The sequence below is a fragment of the Syngnathus scovelli genome, chromosome 21 (genome assembly GCF_024217435.2).
Source record: "Syngnathus scovelli strain Florida chromosome 21, RoL_Ssco_1.2, whole genome shotgun sequence".
NCBI classification, from domain to species: Eukaryota; Metazoa; Chordata; class Actinopteri; order Syngnathiformes; family Syngnathidae; genus Syngnathus; species Syngnathus scovelli.
Genome location: NC_090867.1, coordinates 2,696,458 through 2,714,794, shown reverse-complemented (window position 1 = coordinate 2,714,794; position 18,337 = coordinate 2,696,458). Strand labels below are relative to the sequence as shown.

The 18,337-nt window shown below is 47.2% G+C and overlaps 1 long non-coding RNA gene and 1 other non-coding gene across 2 annotated transcripts in view; both read right to left on the bottom strand.

Annotated features, from left to right (window-relative positions):
• LOC137839824 (uncharacterized) overlaps window positions 1-18,337 on the bottom strand; it is a 48,265-nt gene that overhangs the window by 2,961 nt on the left and 26,967 nt on the right. The window contains exons 2-3 of the long non-coding RNA XR_011086147.1: window positions 3,675-3,798; window positions 3,446-3,597 (exon numbers count right to left, since the gene is read on the bottom strand). This is a non-coding gene — a long non-coding RNA (uncharacterized lncRNA). The remainder of the gene's footprint in view (window positions 1-3,445; window positions 3,598-3,674; window positions 3,799-18,337) is intronic.
• On the bottom strand, window positions 2,150-2,231 carry trnas-uga (transfer RNA serine (anticodon UGA)). The gene has a single exon. It is a non-coding gene; the product is annotated as a tRNA-Ser (tRNA).

The window sequence follows — 18,337 nt, the reverse complement described above, 5'->3', positions numbered from 1 at the left end:
AACTATAGATAACCGTACTATCACTCAGAGTGATACGGTAACTAATCTCGGGGTAATATTTGACCAAACGCTCACCTTTCAAAAACACATTAAGAATATAACCAGGATTGCGTTTTTTCACCTTCGTAATATTGCTAAGATTTGTCCTATCCTCTCGACCGGGGATGCGGAAACTATTATACATGCGTTCGTCACGTCGCGCCTGGACTACTGTAATGTATTGTTCTCTGGTCTTCCTAAATCCAGTATCAAAAGTCTACAGTTAGTGCAAAATGCCGCTGCGAGGCTGCTCTCACGGTCAAGAAAATTTGATCACATTACCCCAATATTAGCCAAATTACATTGGCTCCCGGTCCATTTAAGATGTGACTTCAAGGTTCTTCTACTAACCTATAAATCACTGCATGGCTTAGCGCCTTCATATCTCGTCGACCTAGTCGTTCCTTATGTTCCGTCTCGTAACCTTCGTTCGCAAAACGCTAGTCTTTTAGTTATACCGAGGGCCAAGAAAACGTCTGCAGGGTCTAGAGCATTCTCTATTCGGGCTCCAGAGCTTTGGAATGCCCTACCAATGGATATTAGAACTACTACCTCAGTAGAAACATTTAAGACACGTTTAACGACACATTTCTATGAGATGGCCTTTAACTAACTTGTGATGGCCAATTTGGCCGGAGTTTGTTCTGTTCTCTCTGCTCACCTCCTCCCCGGCTGGGGAGGGGGTTAGGTGGCTCAAAAGCTGATAGCGGCTGGCTGGATTCTCGGGGACCAGTTCGGGATGGGGGAGCTGCGGCTCGGCCCCCTTGAGGACACTGCCAGGACAATCGAGGGCACCTCCGACATCCATTTTCATTGATTTTCATATTATGTATTACTTGTGCACTCTCTGCATCCATTACAACCTGGTGATCCTGAAAGGGGGATCCTTCCATCTGTGGTCCCTTCTCAAGGTTTCTCATTTTCCCCTGGCAGGGTTTTTTTGAGTTTTTCCTTGCCCTTTTGGGAGCTTATGATCAGGGGATGCTTTGAGAATAATTGTCAATTTTGGCTATGTGAAGCCCTTTGAGACTGTTTGTGATTTAGGGCTATACAAATAAACTTGACTTGACTTGACTTGACCAGGCTGCAATGGATGCAGAGAGGACACATAGTACAAATATTGTAGACAATTCAAAAAAGGTGTGGAGAGCATGATGTTATTGCACAGCAATGACTCTGAGACTCTAAGAGTGGTGTGAGTTCATCAGAGCAACAGCCTGGTGGAAGAAGCTGTCTCTGTGTCTGCTGGTTTCGGCGTACAGAGCTCTATAACGCCGTCTGGAGGGGAGTAGTTTAAACAGACTGCAATCTGGGTGAGAAGGGTCTGTAGAGATGTTACTTGCACGTTTCCCGGTCCTAGACAGGTACAAGTCTTGGACAGATGGGAGGTTTATTCCAATTATCTTTTCTGCAGTCCTGATTGTCCGTTGCAGTCTGTGCTTGTCTTGTTTGGAGGCCGATCCAAACCAGACAGTGATGGAGGTGCAGAGGGCAGACTGGATGATGGCAGTTTAGAAGGTCTTCAGCAGCTCCCGCGGCAGGTTGAACTTCTTGAGCTGTCTCAGGAAGTACAGCCTCTGCTGGGCCTTCTTTCGGACAGAGTCTATGTGGCCGGTCCGGGAATCTAATACAAAAGCTGTATCATTGGTGTCAGGATTCGAACCTGCAAGGGTGAACCCTCATGGCTTTCTAGTCCATCACCTTAACCACTCGGCCACAAAAACACAACAAATGCATGTGGTGAGTATCTCCTAATACACCACGAGCTTCTAATTAAAACGTTTGGATTGTTGTCTGCAGGACTCGAATCTGCGAGGGGAGGCCCCAACTGCCTTCAAGTCCATCGCCTTGACCACTTGGCCACAACAACACGCATTGTGAAGGTCCTCACATTGTCAAAATGCATATTGCAAGGATCTAATTCAAAATCCGAAATGCTGTCAGCAGGATTCGAACCTGCGAGAGGAGACCCCAACGCATTTCAAGTCCATTGCCTTAACCACTCAGCCACAACTACACAGTAAGCAAGTTTGGCCAAGGTCTTCACATTGTCAAAATGCATATGGTGAGGGTCTGGCAACACAACAAGATTCTAATACAAAAGCTATATCGTTGCTGACAGGATTCGAACCTGCGAGGGGAGATCCAGGTGGATTTCAAGTCCATCGCCTTAACCACTCGGCCACAACAACACACGTTGACTAAGTCCTCACATTGTCAAAATGCATATTTCAAGAATCTAAATTAATAATCTGAAATGCTGGCAGCAGGATTCAAACCTGCGAAGGGAGACCCCCTATGGACTTCTAGTCCATTGCCTTAACCACTCTGCCACAACAACACAAACTGTAAGAAACACTATTAAAATGCATGTGGTGAGTATCTCATAATACAACGAGATTCTAATAAAAATTATGTATCATTGTCGGCAGGACCTGAACCTGCGAAGTGAGACCCCAAAGGATTTTGAGGCTATCTCCTTAACCGCTCGGCTACAACAACACACACTGGCGAGGTCTTCACATTGTCAAAATGCATATTGTGAGGAGCTAGCAAGATTCTAAATCAGACTATGAATTGTCAGCAAGATTCAAACCTGCGAGGGGACCCCATCGCCTTAACAACACACTCTGTAGCACACAATGTTCAAATGCATGTGGTGAGTATCATAATACACCACGAAAATCTAATAATATTGGATTCTAATAATATATATCTCATATTACACCACCAGATTCTAAAAAATGTGGGTCGTTGTCGGCAGGACGCGGACCTGCGAGGTGAGACCCCAATGGATTTCTAGTCTCCTTAAGCACTCGGCCACAAGCACACTCTGTAATACACACCGTCCAAAAACATGGTGGATAATGCGATGATGGACTTCAAATCCATCGGAACTTCTAATACTATCTTCGCTGCTGATTGTACTTCAGTCCATTTCTAGTAAGGTGTTAGGGTTTTCCAGGTTATCTTTATCGTAGGATTATATTGGAATGTAACCTGTAATAATTACCCTCGCCTGTCCTGTCTTAACAAAAGTAAGCAATCAAAGTTGTTTTGTTTACACAACATCGTGAAGGACCCCCTGCTGTGCTTTGATCAGCCAGGGGGTTCGGCCATTTGTCAACTCTGACCCCCACTCTCACCCCCACTCTGTTTCTCTCAATAAAAATGGTCCTGCAAGAGGCCTGAGTCAGACCTCCATTTCGATCATCGCTGCACGCACAGCGACGAATGGACTCTTCACCTGCAGGTGTCCAAAAGGACTTACTTGTCTCCTGTGTGGTTCTTGCAAAATAAGTTGGAGTGAGCAAATCTCTAACATAAGGTCCACCATCAAATTACATTCAAATTCAATTAATCCAATGATCTGTTCCCATTCAAAGAAACAGACTTAACATCATACCAATTCCAGTGGCGGTCTGCTCCTGGTATTTGTCCATGTCTATATGAAGGGTGGCGTTGAAGAAGTCCAGCTTGGCCATGAGTCTCTGGTGCATGGACAGTATCTCGTTCTTCTGCTTGGACAGGGATGAGTTTTGTCTCAGCAAGCTCATGCTGGGAGGAAAATATTGTCATTTTTGGATACAGTTCACACATTCATGTGTGTGCGTGTGTGTGCGTGTGTTTCCTACTTGGCTGCTTTCTGTCCCTGCTGCAGTCTCTGCCATTCCTTCTTCACGGAACGGATGGTGTGCCACGCCTGACCACAAGTCCTCCTCAGAGGGCTGTAAGGCAGAACGCGCTCTGGATCCTTTTCTGGTAAAGAAGAAGACTACAATAATTTTACCATTAATAAATATCATAAAATCTAGCTTTATATCTGATAGGTTTTACAAAAAAAAAATAATATGATAATCAGGGAGTTAAAATAAATCAAACTGTGGAAAAAAAGAGTAATTTTGTAAATTTAATTTAATTTAAAGTTGATTGTTAAATGGTGACAAATTCAATACTTGTGTTTCGTACACAGTATTTTTACAATATATTTGATATGAATGTTTTTTATTTACCCGTTAGCCCTTTGTTAATGTTCAAACTGAATAATGTTACATTGACTCACGCGATGAAGCATACTTTTCAGTAATACAATTTTTGCCTTATTTTTTATCTTGGTAATTCTAATGCTAAGAATGTTTAAAGAGTTACACTATTCTATGGCACACACTAAGAATAAAATACATTTTAATTCCAACAAAAGGAGGAGGAAGACTCATGGATAAAACTAATGTTTTCAGGGAGGACGCGAGGAGTGGTTCGTAACTACAAGATGAGCGATCAAACAGGAAAACGAGAGGGAAGTCTGTCCGCCGCCCATCTATCTCCTGCACATAGTATGAGATTTGAGACATGATGTGCCATTGATATTTTTCATGCGAGAAGTTCTATCAATCAATCGATCACTATGCCAGTGCCTCTTGAATTTCTTAAAAGTAACGAAACAGTCAATATTATTCTAAGCCACATTGAACTTTGACAACTGAGAAAAATGTCAGAAAAAATGAACTGTTGAACCAATATGAGGCACATTCAAATTAAGCATATGTATCAGCATACAGTTACATTCAAGTTATTTATATCAAGCACATTCAAATGATCACTTAATATTAAAAAAACAAACTTCATATGTTTTGGTCTCAAATGTCATATATTTGACAAATCACCAGCAATATATATTGATAACATTCCTATAACTAACGTGTGTTCTACACGATTCCTCGGCATTACGATTGATGGATCATTGTCCTGGAAATCTCATATCATGACTATTTCCACAAAAATGGCCATGAGAATTGGTATTGTACGTAAAACCCGTCATCTAATCAGCCCCGAGGCAGCCACTATGCTATACTATTCAATGATCTATCCGTATATTTACTATTGTAATATCACTTGAGCTAGTACTCACCAGAACCAAACTTGAGCCTATATATCATCTGCAGAAACGAGCTCTGAGAGTAATATGTTGTGTACATCCGAAACATTCATCTCAGCCTCTTTTTACTCGGCTAGGTATTGTCGTGTAACATGGGGGTAGAGATGGTCCAAATGGTAGAATATGGATTGTTCACAGGAATAAATTGGCAGAGCTGAAATTCCAAATTTGTCCAAAAGATGTCGCCAGACCAAAACGGGAGACCAATAGAGGGGCCAGAATAAGCTAAACCGGTTAAAATGGATATAAAAAAGGAACACGGTGTCAGAGTGTGAGTCACGCATGGAAGCACAAATGTGATTTTTATTTTTATTTCTTTGCTTGGCTAAAAATGTATTCTGTAACCGCTTTAAGCAATATTATTTGTCAATTCGATCAAGAGACCCGTCACTGAGAATAGTGGCGTGACATAAATTGTTTGGAGAAGCACAAATGTGATTTTTATTTTTATTTCTTTGCTTGGCTAAAAATGTATCCTGTAACCGCTTTAAGCAATATTATTTGTCAATTCGATCAAGAAACCCGTCACTATAGAATAGTGGCGTGACATAAATTGTTTAAGAAAGTAGGTCAAGGGTGAAAAGGGGAAGTGAAAGGTTTTACCACTAGCTGTGCATTTGGTGGAAAGTACTGCGTGGTCAGGGCGGAAACAGCGGCTGAAGGCCACAGATAACAAAGCGTGGGGAGGCTGGCCAGTTCCCTCTATGGGCGTGGGAAAACTGGCCAGTTCCCTCTATAGGCGTGAGAAAGCTGGCCAGTCCCTTCTATAGGCGTGGGAAAACTGGGCAGTCTTACCCTATAGGGAAAGTACCGGAGAAAAGAAAGGGGAGGGGGGGGGACGGAGAGGTCTATAAAAGGTCCTGCAGGAGCAGCTTCAGGGCTTTTTCCCCCAAAAGAGCTCTCATACGTGAAGAGGCCCGGAGGAGTTTCAAGATTTTTTCCAAAGTCCCAAAGATCTTTGTGTGAGACGCAGGATCACTGGACTGAAATTAACTTGGATTTACTCCTAAAAATTGGACTGGACAACTTTAAACGAGAAATTGGTGAGGATGACCGTTTTTATGTATTTTAGCGAGAGGGGGGAATAGTCATCGGGCCGCCGGCTTCCTCGTGGCCAGCCTGTTTCTCTAATTTGGATTTTAGAAGCAAGATCGAACTGATCACTCGACTTTGCTTCCACCAAAAATAGCACGCAACTGGTATTTACCTCTTCCCTTTTTTATGAACTGTGTTTTGCAATCGAATTGTTCTGGGATTGAATGATTTTATTAACACGGGTATCAGTGAGTGAAATTGTTCAGTTTCTGGAGTAATTGAGATTTGTAATTCTATTCCATGTTTCTTCAATAAATGTGTTTTGTATATTACTTACTTCGTTGTGCGCGGATTTGTACTAAATATGCAACCGAAGGCTCAGGCCCGCTTCCCCTTTTAGACGGGCCGCGTAAAAAGGAACTCCGAACAAGTTAGAGACTTAAATAACTTCCGTAGTTATCTGAGCCACGAGTGAATTTCGATCCGTTCGAAAGTTGTTTCGTCTGAATAAAATTAAAGGAAGTGTTTAAATCAGATTATTGGTTTTGTGTAGAACGGAAAGTTATTTAACTATTTGAAAGGCTCAGGCCCGCTTCCCTGTCATGCGGTCGCGTTTATTTTTTCAGTTTTTTGTCTCGTCAATTGTCGTAACTTTACTTCCGGTTTTATTTTGTCATCCCTTCCGTTTCAGTTCGTGTTTCCGTCCTCGGTGTTTGGTTGTCTTGTCTTCCCTGATCCCGATTGTGTGCACCTGCGTAATCGACACTAATTGTCATCACCTGTGTCCCCGCCCTTTTGTGTGTATTTAGTCCGTGTCTTCCCCTTGTCTTGTGCCAGTGTGTCTTGCCTCGTCCCGACCACCAGCGATCCCTTGATGTCCGAACTCTCTGTAAGAACCCTCCTTTTTGTCTCGCCACCGAGCGACGCTTTTGTTTGTGCCTTGGTCCCCATCGCCTTTTTGTCTCGCCCCAGTGCGACTCCTTTAGTTGGTACTTTGTGCTACGTGTTTTCCCTCGTCAGAGGCGTTTTGATTTGTACTTTTAGCCTTTTGACTCGCCTCAGTGCGACACCTTTTGTTTGTACTTTTTGCCACGTGTTTTCCCTCGCAAGAGGCGATTTGATTTGTACTTTTGCTCAGTGTGCTTGCTGGAATAAATCCCAGAAAGAAACGACTCTGCATCCGAGTCCTCCGTCTTGTCCCCTGCCTGACAGTACACACTGGCCAGTCATGGACTCGGCAGAGTCGGAGCACCTGTGCGCCGCAGTGCGTTCCCATGCCTCACAGCTCGCCCAGCACCAGAAGCAAGTGGGCGACTTGGGGAAAGAAATCCGAGGAATCGCTAAGTGCCAAGAAGAATTCAGAGGAGCGGTCGCCACCCAAATAGCACAGCTGGGTCAGCAAATGCAGGACGTGCTCTCGCTCTTGAACGCGGGACCAGCAGCGACTTCCAGTACACCCGCTGCTTCCTCAGTTACTCCCCTTGCCATAGCTCCCATGACCGGCGGTGCCAGACTGGCTCCTCCAGAGCGCTACTCCGGTGAACCCGGCCTTAGCCGGGCATTTATTACAGAATGCGGGATGCATTTTGAGAGGGCCCCAGCAGATTTCCCCACCGAGCGCTCCAAGGTGGCCTACATGGTTTCATACCTGACGGGAAGGGCCCGCACGTGGGCCACCGCGGAATGGGCCAGGGATTCCGTCTCCTGTCACTCTCTCCCCGCGTTCATCAAGGCTCTGCGAACGGTGTTCGATCCAATCTCCGCTGACCGAGAAAAGGCTCGCCAACTCTGTCAGATAGTCCAGGGACAAGACACCGTCGGGGACTACGCCATCCGGTTCCGCACGCTGGCCGCGGAGTGCGGTTGGAACGCGACGGCACTATATGACGTCTTCCTCCGGGGCCTCTCTGGGTCCATACAGGATCAGCTAATCCCCTTAGACCTTCCCACCGACCTCGACGCCCTCATCGCTCTGGCTATCCGCACTGGCAACCGGCTGCAAGAGTGGAGGAAGCACCGAAGCAGGACCACCCCCGCCTTCGTCCCAGTAGCCGGCCCTGACGTTCACCACTCCAGGCTGGACGGGGATCGGCAGCGCCAGGAGCCAGAACCGAGGCAGTTGGGCAGAGCTAAGTTGACCGAGGAGGAGAAGTTACGACGACGCCGAGAGGGAAGATGCTACTACTGCGGTGAGCTCGGACACCTCCTTCTCTCCTGTCCAGTAAGGAGGACCCTGAAGGTGAGCGCCTTCTCTGCGGCTCCGTGCCCGGAGCGAGTGCTTCCCAAGGGCAGGATTACACTGTTGGGAAGAGAAATAGAACTCGAAGTACTAATAGACTCAGGAGCAGATGAAAGCCTGATAGACTGGGCATTTGCTCGCCGGTGGGGGGTAAAGACTGAGCTGATGAACACCCCCGTGAAAGCTAAGGCACTCAATGGACAGGCACTTTTTGAAATAACTCACATAACAGAACCAGTCTCGTTGTCGATAGGTCCCCACCAGGAGAATATAAGGCTACATGTCGTGACCTCTCCAATGAACCCTCTCATTCTCGGGTATCCATGGCTTCAACGCCACAACCCCGTCATAGACTGGGGATCAGGGGAAATAACGGGATGGGGTCCCGACTGTCATGATTCCTGTGTCAGGTCTAACCCGCGCGCTGTGCCTCCTGCTCGAGACGCGCAAACCCCCGACTTAACCGGGGTCCCTGCGTGTTACCACCCATGGGCCGAGGTATTCAGCAAGGCCAAGGCTACCTCCCTACCTCCCCACCGTCCGTATGATTGCGCCATTGAACTCCTGCCGGGTTCAACTATACCTAAGGGGAGGCTTTATTCTCTTTCGGGCCCTGAAAAGCAAGCCATGAACGAATATATAGACTCCTCCCTGCAAGCAGGACTGATTCGACCATCATCGTCGCCTGCCTGGGCGGGGTTCTTTTTCGTGGACAAAAAGGACGGCACCCTACGCTCCTGTATTGATTATAGTCCTCTCAATCAGATCACAATCAAGAACCGGTATCCGCTCCCACTGATGTCGACCGTGTTCGACCAACTACAGCAAGCCCGGGTGTTTACAAAGTTAGATTTGCGCAACGCATACCATCTAGTGCACATCCGAGAAGGGGACGAATGGAAGACCGGGTTCAACACCCATCGAGGACACTTCGAATACTTAGTCATGCCATTTGGTCTCACCAATGCTCCCGCTGTGTTTCAGGCCATGATCAATGATGTTTTTGTATATGTATATTTGGACGATATTTTGATTTATTCCCCAGATCTGAGGACCCATAGGATTCACGTCGAGACGGTGCTGCGACGTCTTCTTGCACACAAACTATACGTAAAGGCCGAGGAAAGTGAATTCCACAAGGACACCGTATCTTTTCTCGGCTTCATCGTGGCCCCGGGCAAGGTTGAGATGGACCCGGCGAAAGTCAGCGCGGTTAAGGAATGGCCTACCCCCGACTCACGCAGAAAGGTGCAGCAATTCCTGGGCTTTGCCAATTTTTATCGGCGGTTCATCAAGGGCTTCAGTGCCACGGCGGCTCCCTTGCACGCACTCACGTCTCCTAAGGTCCCCTTCCGCTGGTCAGCAGAGGCGGAGGCGGCCTTCCAGGAGCTAAAGAACCGTTTCAGCACCGCTCCCATCCTCACGCTTCCTGATCCGTCGCGACAGTTTGTGGTGGAGGTGGACGCCTCCAATCAAGGAGTCGGGGCCATCCTATCACAGAGAGCCAAGAGCGACAACAAACTACACCCGTGCGCGTTCCTGTCTCGACGGCTGACGCCCGCCGAACAAAATTATGATGTGGGGGATCGCGAACTGTTGGCAGTTAAACTGGCACTGGAAGAATGGAGACATTGGCTGGAGGGTGCACAGCAGCCTTTTTTGGTTTGGACAGACCATAAAAATCTTGAATACATCAAGTCAGCGAAAAGATTGAATTCCCGCCAAGCCCGCTGGTCACTTTTTTTCAATCGCTTTAACTTTTCTCTATCTTACAGACCGGGATCCAAAAACACCAAGCCTGACATCTCCGCTTGCCCAGGTCCCTTGCAGTCCACCCCACCTTTCACGTCGGGAAGGTCAAGCCGGTGGTGGACAGTCCATTGGTGCCGGATCCTGCGCCGCCTCCGCCTCCGCGGACTGTGGGAGGTGGGACGGTCTACACCGTAAAACAACTATTGGATGTGCGCAGAAGAGGCCGGGGCTGGCAGTACCTGGTGGACTGGGAGGGTTATGGGCCGGAGGAGCGGCAATGGGTGCCGCCTAGTTATATTTTGGACCCGGGACTGTTTGATGACTTTTATGCGGCTCACCCTGGGGCTCCTGGGCCGTCTGGGATCCGGCCCTAGGGGGGGGGGGGTTCTGTCATGCGGTCGCGTTTATTTTTTCAGTTTTTTGTCTCGTCAATTGTCGTAACTTTACTTCCGGTTTTATTTTGTCATCCCTTCCGTTTCAGTTCGTGTTTCCGTCCTCGGTGTTTGGTTGTCTTGTCTTCCCTGATCCCGATTGTGTGCACCTGCGTAATCGACACTAATTGTCATCACCTGTGTCCCCGCCCTTTTGTGTGTATTTAGTCCGTGTCTTCCCCTTGTCTTGTGCCAGTGTGTCTTGCCTCGTCCCGACCACCAGCGATCCCTTGATGTCCGAACTCTCTGTAAGAACCCTCCTTTTTGTCTCGCCACCGAGCGACGCTTTTGTTTGTGCCTTGGTCCCCATCGCCTTTTTGTCTCGCCCCAGTGCGACTCCTTTAGTTGGTACTTTGTGCTACGTGTTTTCCCTCGTAAGAGGCGTTTTGATTTGTACTTTTAGCCTTTTGACTCGCCTCAGTGCGACACCTTTTGTTTGTACTTTTTGCCACGTGTTTTCCCTCGCAAGAGGCGATTTGATTTGTACTTTTGCTCAGTGTGCTTGCTGGAATAAATCCCAGAAAGAAACGACTCTGCATCCGAGTCCTCCGTCTTGTCCGCTGCCTGACATTCCCCTTTTTGACGGGTCGCGGAAAAAGTAACTCAGAGGAAGTTGGAGAATTAAATAACTTTCGTAAATATTTAAGGGAGGAGTGGATTTCGTTAAAAGTGAATTGTTGGAAATTTACTTCTTCTAAATAAAATAACGACGACGGTTAAAATAAATCAGTGGAGTTGGAGGAGAATAAAAGTATTTCGATTGTCCGTCGGGCGCGGCCCAGTTCCTAAAATTGTCGGGCCGCGTCAAAAGCTAAACGGGACACGATCAAAAAATAGACTTGCCTTCCAAATTAATTATTGGGCAAATCTAAACAGAGCACGACATTTTTATCCGGTTTAGAATAAGTTGTTATTCTTTTTAAAGCAATTAAGAGGGGTGAAGAACTCCGACGGTTAAGAGCTAGATCTGCGTATACGAAGTTAGAATTAATCATATAAAGGGCATTAATTTTCTTCTTAAATGCTATTATTGTCACACTTTTATTAATTCGATTCTCTTTCGAATAAAAAAGTTGGTCGGCTCGCTGCATGAGCGACCAAGTGGAACGGACCCATATCAACATTTACTTCGGCAAAACTAGTGCTTGGGTGCGCTATACAAACGAATCCCTGAGGTCTTAACAAAGACATCTAAAAAATATCCGTAACGAATAAGAACTTCAAACATTAGCGGGGAGCCATCAATACGATGCGGTCACTTCGAAGTCCTGCCTCGAATTGAGTTACTCGGCACGAGCTTCGGGTGACTTGAGAGGGATTGGCGTCGTACAGAAATTAGATTGATTCCGGAGGAGTTAATTTAACTCGGGTGGTTAGATTACGGACAAATCTCCGAACCCGGCTAAAACAAACCCGTTACTGGGAAGCCGGGGGCACCTTAATCCGAGAGGTGCGTTTGACATTTTGGCGCCCAACGAGTAGGAGGGGGGTTGTGAGTAAAAGTTTAGAAAAAAAAAAAAAAAATAATGAGACAATAGAAGAACATTTGTTTTTTTTGTTTTGCTCACAGCTCCAAAACGAACCTGTGTGGAGTTTTTCAGTTTTTTCTTCCCAGAAACTGTCTTAATTCCGCTCACTGATACAAATAAATGTCAGAACGGCCTTGAGTGACATAAGTACAGTCTCTTTAAGGAATAGAGTTTCCTAGAAAAGAACCTTGATAGCACGGGAGGATTAGAACTGTATTGTGTCATGGTAAACGGTGACCGTCACCCCTCAGCACATTACTTTAAGCATGAGTAAGGAGGAGATCCTTCACAGCTTGTACTGTATGGGGTGCTGAAAGTAATGTTTGTAGTGTACGCAGAGTATGCGGCAGAACTTGCAAGAGAAAGAGGGGCCGGTACATGGGCATAAATAAAGAAGATGAACCAGTCGATGAGGAGCCTGCAAATGTTTTGGATTTCATGCCAAAACCAAGGCCAAAGAGAAGGCAACCAATTAGGAGACCGACCGAAGAGAGGCCTTTTGAAAGATCAAAAGAGAAGACTTGTCTCCCCTCTTCCTTTTCCTTTTTCTTTCTCAATTTAACTTTATAATAAACCTTCATTTCTCCCTTACAAAATTTTTTTTTTTTTTTTGTTCCCGGACACTTGTGTGGATTACAAATTTTTTGTTCCCGGACACCTATGTGGATTACAAATTTTTTTGTTCCTGGACACCTGTGTGGATTACAAATTTTTTGTTCCCGGACACCTGTGTGGATTACAAATTTTTTTGTTCCCGGACACCTGTGTGGATTACAAATTTTTTTGTTCCTGGACACCTGTGTGGATTACAAATTTTTTTGTTCCCCGACACCTGTGTGGATTACAAATTTTTTTGTTCCTGGACACCTGTGTGGATTACAAATTTTTTTGTTCCTGGACACCTGTGTGGATTACAAATTTTTTGTTCCCGGACACCTGTGTGGATTACAAATTTTTTTGTTCCCGGACACCTGTGTGGATTACAATTTTTTTTTTTTTTTTGGTTCCCGGACACCTGTGTGGATTACAAATTTTCTTGTTCCCGGACACTTGTGTGGATTACAAATTTTCTTGTTCCCGGACACTTGTGTGGATTACAAATTTTTTTGTTCCCGGACACCTGTGTGGATTACAAAATTTTTGTTCCCGGACACCTGTGTGGATTACAAGGATTTTTGTTCCCGGACGCATCAGAGGATTACAGATTTTTGTCCGCTGAACTCACAAAAGGATTTTTCTTCTTTCCGCCCTTTTCTCTTTTTTTCCTGCTGTTGAAGACTACACTTCTAAGGCTTGTATGGTTCATGATTCTTAACTGTTGGCGACCCTCTGTGACTTACAGGTTCCCAAGAATTGAAAGGCTGAGTGGCTTCGGGCTGATGATTAGTCGTCATTTCCTGTTCGCTACAATAACGTTTGAATTAGAATTTGCAATTGAATGTACCCTTGTTAGAATTTCCTGTCAGTAGAAAACCTGGTGGGGAAAAAAGAAAAAGAGAAAGAAGGGCATCCCGCCGTTGAGAGCATCAATAAGCGAGGCAAAAGTTCTCATATTGGTGTTCTGAGTAGAGGCGACGCAAAGGGCGCCGCTGAGTAACTAAGAGCTGGATCGACCCTGTTCCGAATGCGCACGGAAAGGCTTCGAAAGGAGACAGCTCGACCCTACAACTAGAGAAACTGCTATTCATTGAAAAGATGGCTAGCGGTAGAAGGAGATTGGATCCCGAACCTGGAAATCCTATGAAAGGAACCGGAAAGGAGGGGTCTAATCCAGACTCTCCAAGACGACATGAAGAACCAGCATGTGTAATATTGTATGGAGGAGGCTTAGAGAAGTGGCCTCAGAAATGGACTGAGTACATAGTGGGATCAAACCCGTCGATAGAGGCGGGATGCCTCTCGACGCGGATGAAAGAAGCCATCGAAAGGGATGGAAGATTTTTTGCCGAGCAACCAGGAGAAGATGGACTATGGATGAAGAGAAGCCCTATGAATGGACTCTTTACACCGATGGGTCAAAAAAGGAAGGAGAGCAGAATGCCCACTGGGGTTTTATTCTGAAGCAAAATGGAGTGGAGCGTTGCCGCCGCAAAGGAAAGACACCCGGCAGCGCGCAAGCAGGAGAGGCCACGGCAGTGTTGGAAGGACTGTTAGAAGCGGAAAAAAAATCACGCTGGACGCGTAAGACTTATAACTGACAGTCATTATTGCGCGCAAGCTCTCAAATTCGATCTAGCCGTTTGGGAAGAGAATAGCTTTGAGGGCGCAAAAGGAAAACTAGTGGCCCACTATGAAGTGTGGAAAAAGATAGCCGAGTTACGGCTAAATTTGAGTCTGGATGTGGTTCACCAGAAATCTCATGTGAAAGAAGGAGCTTATTGGAGAGGTAATAACGAAGTTGATCGATACGTCCAGAAAAGAAGAATAAAAGTTGTAGGAGCAGAAAAATGGGACAAGACCCCTCGCGGAAAAGTGGTCCCAGATGAGAGCGTGAGGCAAGTCGTGTCGGCAGTGCATGAAGCACTAGGCCACGCGGGTCCACTGCCTACGCGAAAAAAGTTAGAGATGCTGGAACTCTGGGTCCCTGACCGGACGATTCGTGCGGTCCTGCGGGATTGTAATCCGTGCAACAAATACAACGCAGGGCGAAGAGGACGACGCACGGATGGATTGACGATTAGGAGTACTGTGCCGTGGGGCTCGGTTTGTATGGACGTAGCTGGCCCCATGGGAATAAGTGGCGCAAAGGGTGAGAAATACCTTGTTGTGCTGGTTGACTCGATGTCAGGACACGTCGGGCTGAAAGCAGTGAGAAAAGCCAATGCAAACAGTGTGACCAAGACACTAGAAGATGGGTGCATGTGGCTAGGAATCCCAAAAGAGTTGAGAACAGACAATGGAACACATTTCAAAAACGCCCAGGTGGACGAATGGTGTCGTAGGTGGGGAATAGTCAGAGTCTATTCGCCTCCTTATACACCACAAGCAAATGGGGTGGCAGAATTCTATTGGTCTGGTCAAAACCTGGTTGGGAAAAAATGCAAACGGAAAAGAGTGGAGTACTAAATTGCTTGATTTGGTTGCAGACCTGAGCGGGAGGAGCAGAAGCAGCCGGCCCTCCCCGTCCGAAGAACTGAACCAACGACTCTTTGTGTCACAAGAAGTGGGCAGAACCCAAGACGGCTCGTCCCAGAATAAAGAGAAGTGTCGGTTCAGCGTTGGACAGAAGGTGTGGATCAAGTCGAGGGACCTGAACAGCAACACGGCAGTGAAGGCCAAGTACGACTGCTCGGACATAGTTAGTGAAGTTTTGGATAGAAACACAGTACGACTAAAGAAGAAAGGTATCCAAGGAGTTGAACAGCTGAAGCCGTTATCGGCTGACCCGAGTCAAGCCAAGAAGTAATTTAAATAACATATGGCAACGGACCACGGAACAATCCCGGCCTTCGTGCGCATGGCCGCACACAAAGGTGCGGTCATCGTAAGAAGAACACCAAATGGGATCCAAACCGGAAGGGCCCTAAATCTGGTGAGATTGGCCAAGCGGGGTTGCACACCCGGTGGACCAGAACATTTTCACTGGACATGGGTCAACGAAGCTTGTGTCATTTGTTTGACACCCAACCTGTTGCCTACTATGTGGTCGGGAGTAGGCTTCATGATGCCACCTGTACTGACCACCGAAGTAAGAGAGCTGGAATTTGCCCAGAGAAATGAGGACAAGCTTCCAGTCAAAGTATTAGATGCCATGGTATGCCACCAGTGTCGAATTACCATCTTGGCACGAATGGTGTTTTTTTCACAGTGGGAGATCGGACCAACTACGGATGTACGGGCTCGACAAATTAACTCGTGCACGTGTGTGTGGGACGGCGATGAGCTGAAATATTGCCTCATGTGTTTAGATCGCATGGCAAGAGGAAAATTATTGAAAGTCGGAGAAGCAGAGTGATGGCAAATCACCAGGGCAATGACCCCCCTGGCGACCCTCTATCCAGTGTTGGGAGGAGCATCTTGGCCGGCATATGATAATAATCAGGCCATGAAGAACCTTTATCTGGCCTTGGGCCATTGTTGGCCTTGGCCAAGGCCAGTCGGCCGGCCTGCCCCCGACAGTTATACAGAAAAGGCCGACGAAATGGCCTTGTTTGCTCGTGAGTCGGTTCTTTCCGCAGGAGGAACCGCAGTCCTTGGGGACCTGCTTGAGGGACCTTGGAGGCCCATGACTTGGGCTCGGGCTATAGCCCAGTTGTTGGCGTGCAAGGACGCACCATTGGTCAAAGTGGAGGCAGCCCCTGCGGAAACAAGCCCGACCGTGAGCAACATGTACTGCTATCGAAGTGTTTTGGACACGAGTAACAAAGACTTCCAGTATGTGACCAAAAAGGGAATATACTGTTTTGCCCCTGGGAATAAAGTCGGATCAGTCCTTATAGTGAATGAGGGTGAAGCAGCACTGGTAGGGATTACAGTGAAAATGGCAATCATTCCCTACGAAGTAATATATTCCCTGGGAATCAAATTGGAGGCCAAAAGGCTTAGCCAGTTTGCAGTCATGGGAAACATTGGGCCCCAGGTACAAGATATTCCTGGTGAACAAATACAAACAAGGAAAGAGCCAGACACAGTAGCAGCGATGGAACCTCAAGGAAAGGCCAAACAGACGGATGACCTTGACCAGTCGGAAGTAAAAGAATGGAAAGAAGGTCCCGGCCAGGAGTTGGCACAGAAAAGTCCAGCTGTAGGGAACATGCTCCGGTCAGTGTTGGTGGAGGGAAGTGACGTTGAAAAAGGCAACACTGAAGCGGAAAGTCAACCCACTTCACTCCTGCCAGAAGTGGAAGTCCAAGTGGAAAGTCAAACCACTTCACTCCTGCCAGAAGCAAAAGTCCAGGAGGGAAACTTATCATGTCCAAAAGCGGAGGGCGGTGGCATAAGTGACCAACCCAGGAAGATTTTACAAGACTGGACCCCTTTTGATTGGACGAAGTTGTATCCGGCAAATTGCCCTACTCCTGGCTGCGACGGAAGCGGTAGCGCCCGACCAGGGGCAACACACCACCGCTCATTTAGAGCTTGCCCGGTGTATGTGGGGAGCCTCGAGATGTGTCCCACGCCTGGATGTGATGGAAAAGGGAACACCAGATGGGGTCCGGAGCGTCACCGCACCCTTAAGACATGTCCAGTGCTGGCAGAAATGAAGCGCAAAGCCTCCGAAACCAGGAAACAAGCCGGTAGCCAAGAGAACAACATGTCGAATGATGCGGTAGACACCAGGCCCGAGGAACCAGGTCCGTCTGCATCCGATAGGCCGCTGGGAACGTTGGCTCGAACGGCCTCCTATTATGCAGTGTGGTCCACAAAAACAGAACCTCAAAAGAAAAAGAGGGGTCGGGCCGCAGTAGAGGAATTGACTAGGCTGTCGAGCCGGCCAGATTCCCAGGGGGAGAACGACTGAAAAAAAAAAGAGAGAAGAATGTGTACATACATGTATATAAAAATGAGTGTGCATATAACGGTGTGTGTATACATGTGTATATAGAAGTCCTATAACAATGTATTGTTAATGGACTGTACATAACTAATAACAGAAAGAAAACCAGACGGAGACCGCCGGAGGAAGGGCCCAGCCGAAGAGGGGAACGGTTTCTTTGGCGCAAGGGAGGAGCTTGGGAAGGAGGAGGGGCTGGAAGACCTCCTATGAAGCCAGGAGAGAAGAGCCAGATCTTCATTCAGGCCTGAGGAGTGACCCACCATGAACTACCCGCGCGGAGCCAAGAGAAGGAGAACAATGACTCTGGAGAGTGGGGGGTCACCAATGACCCTCCCAGGCTACACGGATGATCCCGCTGGTGGCGACCTAGCGGAACCGGCGGTTGGGCGAAGCCCCTGGACCAGGGCTTCCACAGACAACGATGGGAAGAACTGGAGGAATCCGTTTTTTATGGAAGAAGAGCAAGAGATTTATGTAAATCAGGAATGGATAGCTCTGGAGCCAATCTACGCGAACGCAGTTCCCGTGAAAAAGGATCCAGAGCCGAACTTTGAAAGTCGAGGAGCAACTTTATTTGCAGACAGCGGGTATGAGATTCCCAGCACTTCGCCTTTCTGCAACGAACCACCGAATCTACCCGACAACCCTCCAATGGATTGGAGTACAATTGAATGGAGACCATCTACTTTCCCTCAGCCGGCGATATCATGGAAGAAGAATCTGGTGACGGATTGGCTGACAGCTATAATACTTTCAGTCATTTTGACAGGCATCCTACTCAGCTTCACACTTTGGAAGAGCGCGGCCCGCTATGACCCGATGGAGATGATCAATATCGAGTACGATGGAACGAAGCTCTTCAATCAAACCTGTTGGGCA